The sequence below is a fragment of the Mastomys coucha genome, unplaced genomic scaffold (assembly GCF_008632895.1).
Source record: "Mastomys coucha isolate ucsf_1 unplaced genomic scaffold, UCSF_Mcou_1 pScaffold8, whole genome shotgun sequence".
NCBI lineage: Eukaryota > Metazoa > Chordata > Mammalia > Rodentia > Muridae > Mastomys > Mastomys coucha.
This window is the reverse complement of record NW_022196914.1, coordinates 41,963,037-41,970,063: the sequence shown is the minus strand read 5'-3', so window position 1 is coordinate 41,970,063 and position 7,027 is coordinate 41,963,037. Positions and strand designations below refer to the sequence as shown.

The 7,027-nt window shown below is 45.2% G+C and overlaps 1 long non-coding RNA gene across 1 annotated transcript in view; it reads right to left on the bottom strand.

The window, feature by feature from the left end:
- Positions 1–4,578: 4,578 nt before the first annotated feature.
- LOC116083612 overlaps positions 4,579–7,027 on the bottom strand; it is a 15,060-nt gene continuing 12,611 nt past the window's right edge. The window contains exon 3 of the long non-coding RNA XR_004115798.1: positions 4,579–5,365. This is a non-coding gene — a long non-coding RNA (uncharacterized LOC116083612). The remainder of the gene's footprint in view (positions 5,366–7,027) is intronic.

Below are 7,027 nucleotides of genomic sequence, written 5' to 3'. Positions count from 1 at the left end.
AACCGCTGAGCCATCTATCCAGCCCCATGCCCAGTTTTTAAATTAATCTTTTTTCATTTTTCTTTTAATTTTGAGATTATATCAACATCATTTCTACCTTCTCAGTCCTTCTTCCAAAGCTTCCCATATTCCCCTCATTGCTCTCTTTCACTATTATGGCCTGTTAGATGTATGTGTTTATATGTCTGTGTGTGTGTGTGTGTGTGTGTGTGTGTGTGTATGCATATGTGTGTACATATATTCCTAAATGTAACTCTATTCAGTCTGTATAATGATAACTTGGATGTAGGTTCTCACGGCTGATGATTTGGTATTGGATAACCAATTGATGTGCTCTTCCTTGGAGAAGACTATTTCTCCCACTCTCAGCACTCCTTAGTTGTAATTCTTCACAGGGTTGAGGCTTGATCCACCATGGCATTTCAGTGCTATCATCTTTGTTCACCTTAGACAATCATAATGGGCCAGATGTTATGAGCATAGCTTCTGATATAAGTAGGAGACGTAGCCTTACAGCAAACCCCATGGTCCTTTGGCTCTTAACAATCTTTTCACCTTCTCCAGTGTTCCTTGAGTCTTAAGTGGGGGAGTGTTTTATAGATGTATTCACTGGAACTGGACTCCACAGCTCTACATTTTGATTGGCTATGGTTTTCTGCAATGGTCTCTGTTGCAAAGAGAAGTTTCCTGATGAGGGGTGATGACTACACTTATGTGTGGGTATGAAAAAGGTATTTAGAATTTAGTTAAATATGATGCTGGTCTTGAAAAGTGGTGATTGTAGATTCTTTCCCAAGATCCATGATTTCACTAGCCCTGGGGAGTTAAACAGGTTTCTAATCTCAAGCATGATTTCCCTCTAATTGAGCAAACCTTTCTTTTTTTTAAAGATTTATTTATTATTATACATAAGTACATTTGTAGCTGTCTTCAGACACACAGAAGAAGGTATTAGATCTCATTACAGGTGGTTGTGAGCCATCATATGGTTATTGGGATTTGAACTCAGGACCTCTGGAAGAGCAGTCAGTGATCTTACCCGATGAGCCACCTCACCAGCCCCTAGTTGAGTAAATCTTAAATCCAATCAGAGAAGTGTTGGTTCCTCCCAAAGCATGTGTGCCTCTACTGTGCCCTTAGGGTCAGCGTACCATTCTAAACGCTATGAAAGCTAGTTGTCAGGAAGGTCACTTTCAGCTCTCTTATATCTATGTCCGAAGTACCTGGTATCTTCAGCAATAGAGACTTGTTTTCCATCTTTGAGGAGCAACCAAGGACAAAAGCAATAGTCTGTATGTGGGGGAAGTCTCTTGGACAGCCCTATTCAACAACTCAAAAGAAGGCCTCTCATGACTGGTGTTGGGTTTTTCTTAGGTGGCCTTTGGGTCTGGTAGAAAGCATTGTCAGCCCAGATGAGGAAATTTTATTTAAACTCTATATGATATTATACACAGAGTAACCAGTATTGTGGGGTTCTTTTAAGGGAGGTAATAGTATGATTCAGGCATCCTTACTGTTATTTTACTCTCTCCTTCTGTGTTCATGTCCCTCTTCTCCCCTAATAACAGCCCACCCCTTTTCCCCATCATATCTCTTGTACCCTGCTATTTTTATCTGTATCACTTCCCCATCCCCATCCCAGAAATGGTCCCTTTCTAGTGTCGTGGTCTCTGCAGTACTCCAAGATGTGCACTTGCATCTGCTAGTGTGGAACTTGGAGCCTCCACTGAGGGCACATGACCAGTATCTTAGTAGGGAGTTATGTGGAGACAAACACAGAAAAAATGCCATGTGATCAAAGCAGCATAGACTGTATGCCAGGGACAATCAGAGATCTATGGCCACTGCTGAGATGTAGGAAGGAGCCCTGTCTTAGTCAGGGTTTCTATTCCTGCACAAACATCATGACCAAGAAGCAAGTTGCGGAGGAAAGGGTTTATTTGGCTTACTTCCACATGGTTGTTCATCACCAAAGGAAGTCAGGACTGGAACTCAAGCAGGTCAGGAAGCAGGAGCTGATGCAGAGGCCATGGAGAGATGTTTCTTACTGGCTTGCTTCCCCTGGCTTGCTCAGCCTGCTCTCTTATAGAGCCCAAGACCTCCAGCCCAGGGATGGCACCACCCACAAGGGGCAATTGAGAAAATGCCCCACAGCTGGATCTCACGGAGGCACTTCCCCAACTGAAGCTCCCTTCTGTGATAACTCCAGCCTGTGTCAAGTTGACACACAGACCCAGCCAGTACAAGCCCAGAGGGGTCTACCTAGAAATGGTATACAGTCTCCAGGACTGTAAGAGGGAGGTCCATGTGGTAGTGAATATGCTTGGCCCAAGGAGTGGCACTATTAGGAGATGTGGCCTTGTTGGAATAGATTGGCCTTGTTGGAGGAAGTGTGTCACTATGGGGGGTACACAATGAGAACCCCCTCCTAGCCATGTGGGAGCCAGTCTTCTTCCAGCAACCTTCTGATGAAGAATGTAGAACTCTCCGCTCCTCCTGCACCATGCCTGCCTGGATGCTGAGATGATCCTGTCTTAATGATAATAGACTGAACCTCTGAACCTGTAACCCAGCCTCAATTAAAGGTTGACCTTGTAAGAGCTGCCTTGGTCATGGAGTCTGTTCACAGAAGGAAAACTCTCACTGAGGTAGTCCATTTTTACTGTTATAGGTACAGTGCTAGGTGTGGCATGTGGCACACCTACAGCAGTCCTGGAAAGTGAAAGGTGCCGTCCTCCCCCACTCAGCTCCTGCTGCTTCTCCTCTCCTCTGCTAGCCCACTGAACAGTTCTTCCCAAGTTCGTGATAGAAAGAGACCTTGTAAAAATGCCAGTTCCAATTATGGATGGAGTCCGCGATTCTAGGCTATAACAACGTAGATGAGGATGATTTTGAACTTTTGTTCTCCCTTTCTCTACTCCTAGCTTCAAGCAAGTACTCCAACTTTGCTGCATCAGAAGCTCAGAGAGCCTGTGCTTTTTGTTTGTTTGTTTGTTTTTGTTTTTCCGAGACAGGGTTTCTCTGTGTAACCCTGGCCGTCCTGGAACTCACTCTGTAGACCAATCTGGCATCAAACTCAGAAATCTGCTTGCCTCTGCCTCCCAAGTGCTGGGATTAAAGGCGTGCGCCACCACTGCCTGGCCGATCTTCTTATGAGCTAGCTACCTTGTGAATCTGCGTTGCTGGTCCAAGAACTCCACTTGGACCAACAAGGGCTTGTTGGGGGATTTGCTCCAATGCTAGCAAAGATGAAGCTGGAAGAGTTTCCCGGGCAAATGAAAATATGCAGGGATCAGAAGTAGGAACAGCTTCATGCTGAGGCCATAGCTGCACACAGCACAGTGACTGATTAGAGCATCAGGCCTTCGGTGCCATCACTACCATATCAACAGCGATGTAACTTAAGAGTTTAAAGCTTAACCTTTGCTTTCTAAAGAAATGGCTATCACTATAACAGTACGCTGATATTTTTATGTGGCCTCCCTGCATTTTACCTTTCCACTATTTTAGACAGAAAGATGAATAAGTACACCAGAACCAATGTGGTCTGTGTGGTCAGTCTTGGATTTGCTGATTATGTGTTCCACTGGCAGGTGGCCATTTCTAGTTTTATCCAGGACATTCTTCAGCTACAGTTTGGAGTAAAATTGTACTTCTGGGACAGGTGGTCCGAGCTACATTTGGAGAAATGCTTATCTACCGTTCTCTTCATCTTAAGCTCCAAGGAGGAAGCAAGAAATGTGGCCGCTATAAAGACAGATTTCAACAGGCCATGTAAATCCCCAGGACCTCTCCAAGGGCAAGGCGGCTAATCAGCACCTAAGATGACTGATAGGATGTCGCGATGAAGGCCCTGGGTTTTACAGTAAGTCACTGCCTGCACACCATGCCAGATTCCAACTTGACTTGCGTCACCGCAGTGTGGCTTTGTGACAAGATTAGTTACCAAACACACTGAAAAGATAACCTTAGGAAACACGAGGGTAAAAGTAAGACAGAAGTTTGGAACCGCAGAAGTAAAAAAAATCCAAACGAAGGCCATCTCAAAGTCACTGTTCAAGGACAAAGCCCGGGGATTTGCGCCAACGAGCTTCCGCTGGAAGAATTTGATCCCTAGACTAATCAGCCCTTAAGGCAAAGAAAACAACGAAGGCAGTTAGAGCTGGGCTTGGTCGGGATTCAAAAGCCGTAAACCCGGTGCTGCTCCGGGAAGCGCGGAGACCGGTCTGCGGCACTGAGGCCTCAGCCCGGCGTGCACGGAGCCCGGTAGCCTCCGGCGAAGCGAGAGTCCGCGGGAGCGGTGACTCAGCGCTGAGTCAAGCGAGCGCTACGTGCCGGGGGACCCACTGTCAGGAAGGGTGTCCCGGCGCCGCGGTCGCGGAGACCCCGGGGCCACTCACCCGCTGCACGCACGGCCAGGCGGGTGACGTCCAGGATCCGCAGCGGGGGATGGCCCCACGTGACCCAGTTTCCAGAGCTTAAGCTGCGGCTTTCGTCCCTTGTGTTTCCTCAGATCCGAGATTCCTCTTGCTCTGGCGTATTTTTGTTGTTTGTTTGTTTGATTTTTTTTTTCCGGTTTGGGTTTTTCGTTTGTTTTTGGTTTGGTTTGGTTTGGTTTGGTTTGGTTTGGTTGATTTGGTTTTTGCTTAAGTTTAAGTTATTTAATAACCCGTCCCCCATTTGGGAAATGACATTTTAAAATGAGACACAGGAAGAATGAGTAAATAAAACAAAAACACGCCTTGCAAATGATGTGTCAAATCATCGCATGACTTTGTGGACTTAGTGGAATCGTAAAATATTGGGTATCCCTGGAGAGAGAGAGAGCTTAACTCGGTTTTGATTTGCAGTGTTAAAGAAAGCCAATCTTTGGTCTTTGTGCAATCGCCTTTCTCATAAAGGATTCTAAAAGCTGGAGGCATGTTTGATAGTAACAGAGAACCGCGATGTTGTCCTGGGCATTCAGCCCTCTAGCATCCTGTTCGGATTTTTCCAACTGTACTGATGATCGTGGCAACGCTACCTTGAAAGCCAATGGCGGTTGTTACATTATTCAGTGTGGCTGGTCAATGAGATCATCCAGACTGGTCGAGGGACAGGGACACCTTTGAGCTGATTTTTAAGACAATCACACTAGGCCTTTAGAACCGGTGCCAACTGTTGCCAATTGTTCCGCAAGGTCCGAGAATTCTTACTCCTCCCGATGCTGGTGTGCATTTGAAACGGTGCACTACCGTACAACAGTCTTCTTTCTATTTGGAATGCTTTTCTTGCAGGGAAGGACTCTGAGGTTGGAGTGACTCTCCAAGCTTATTATGCAGGCACGGCAGCCAGATTTTTTTCATAGGAAGTTAAAGACCCCAAACTGAAATTGAAAAGGAAGGGAGGGAGGGATGGAAGGAGGGAGGGAGGGAAGGAGGGAAGAAGTGAAGGAGGGAGGGAGGGAAGGGACAAAACTGTGAGAGATGGATGAACTAAGAAATGGAAAGCGGTATATTTCAGTTACTGATGACAAGGAACATCTACAGGTTAGGTTAGCCTTTGAAAGTTTAACAGTGTTGTGTAGAATATTTAAAATACAACTAGTTATATTTGTCAGCTAGTGTTTCAAACTGACTTGCTCTGGGTCGTTATTCTTACTTAATTTAAATTTGTGCAGCTTGGTACTCTCAGGGTGAATTTGAGGGCCAGGTTTATTTTGAGATGTGGCCTTGAACCTGTTTCTTGGCTTAACTAATCCTACTTTCTCATCTGAAAAGCAGAGGCCAGATTCATTGGCTGACCAGTTTGTAGAAAGCATTCAGTGAAGGGATGCCTAAAAAAACGCTGATGTGAAAAAAAGCATCCAACAATGTGATTAAGCAGCTGGTCAGATGTTACAAAGTAGTAACCTTACCTGGGGTGATAAAGACTGGGAATCTACATCACAAATGTGGTGGTTAAGTGACTTTGGGGAGATCCTTGGATAAATTCTAAAATATCTAGGCAAGTATTCTTTCATCATTAGAGAGAATTAAGGGACTCCAAATCAAGACAATGCTGCCAGCCATCAGCTAGCCACAAAAGTGGTGACTCATGCAAAGCCACCAAAAAGATCCCCCTTCTTGCATCCTTAGAGAGAGCTTGGGACAGAGGAGCAGAGCACTCCTGGAAGAGAGGATATAACCTTTGCCTTTTATGCTAGAGATCAACTCCCTGAATTCTTCCTCCCACTGAGTCAGGAACTTCTTTCTTTCCAATGGTAAGACAGATGAGCTTAAACGGAGGTCAATGGTCAATCTCCGACCAACTTTTCCAGCAGCCCATGAGAGAGGTATTCTCATGGAACATTCAAGAGAGTGTTCTCTTGGAACACCGTAATATATACTTGTGTTCGTCAGCTTGGGCCATAACAAATACCACAGGCTGGGTAGTCTCAACAACAGACAGTGTCACACAGGGCCAGAGGCTAGAAGTCCAAGATCAAAATGAATGATAAGGGAGGTTTCATTCCAAAGCCTCTTCGCTCATTCTGCAGGTGGAGGAGGTGCTCTTGCTGTGTGCTCAAGGAACCTGTTGTTTGTCCAAGAGAAGGAAGGTGTATGCTGGGAGGGGGAGATTTTGAGTATGTTAAAATTTACCTTAATGTTCTATTTGGGATTCTTTTATTTGGGATTCTAGAATACAACAGAAAGTATGCTTGCATGGAAGTATGCATGGAAGAGCTGGGTTTGTAAGACAGGAAGAAGGAACAAGTCATAGAACAAAGTAGACTGAGAGCTTCAATCAGGTTGCTTCAGGCCACTTTTCTTGTGCCACCAAAGCAAAGGGACTTCCTTATTACTATAATTTGGTTGCCTGGGCCCATTGCAGTTCATAGCTACAAATCTCCCTTTCCAGGAAAAACTTGCCTGTTTGGTGTTTATCTGTTCTCTTAATACTTCAGCATGTGACACTTAGCACAAATGACGCCACTTGGGTTTGAGCTATCAGAGCATAGTATGAAAGTTTAGCAATACCCACCTTTCCAGTTCTAGTTAACAGGGAC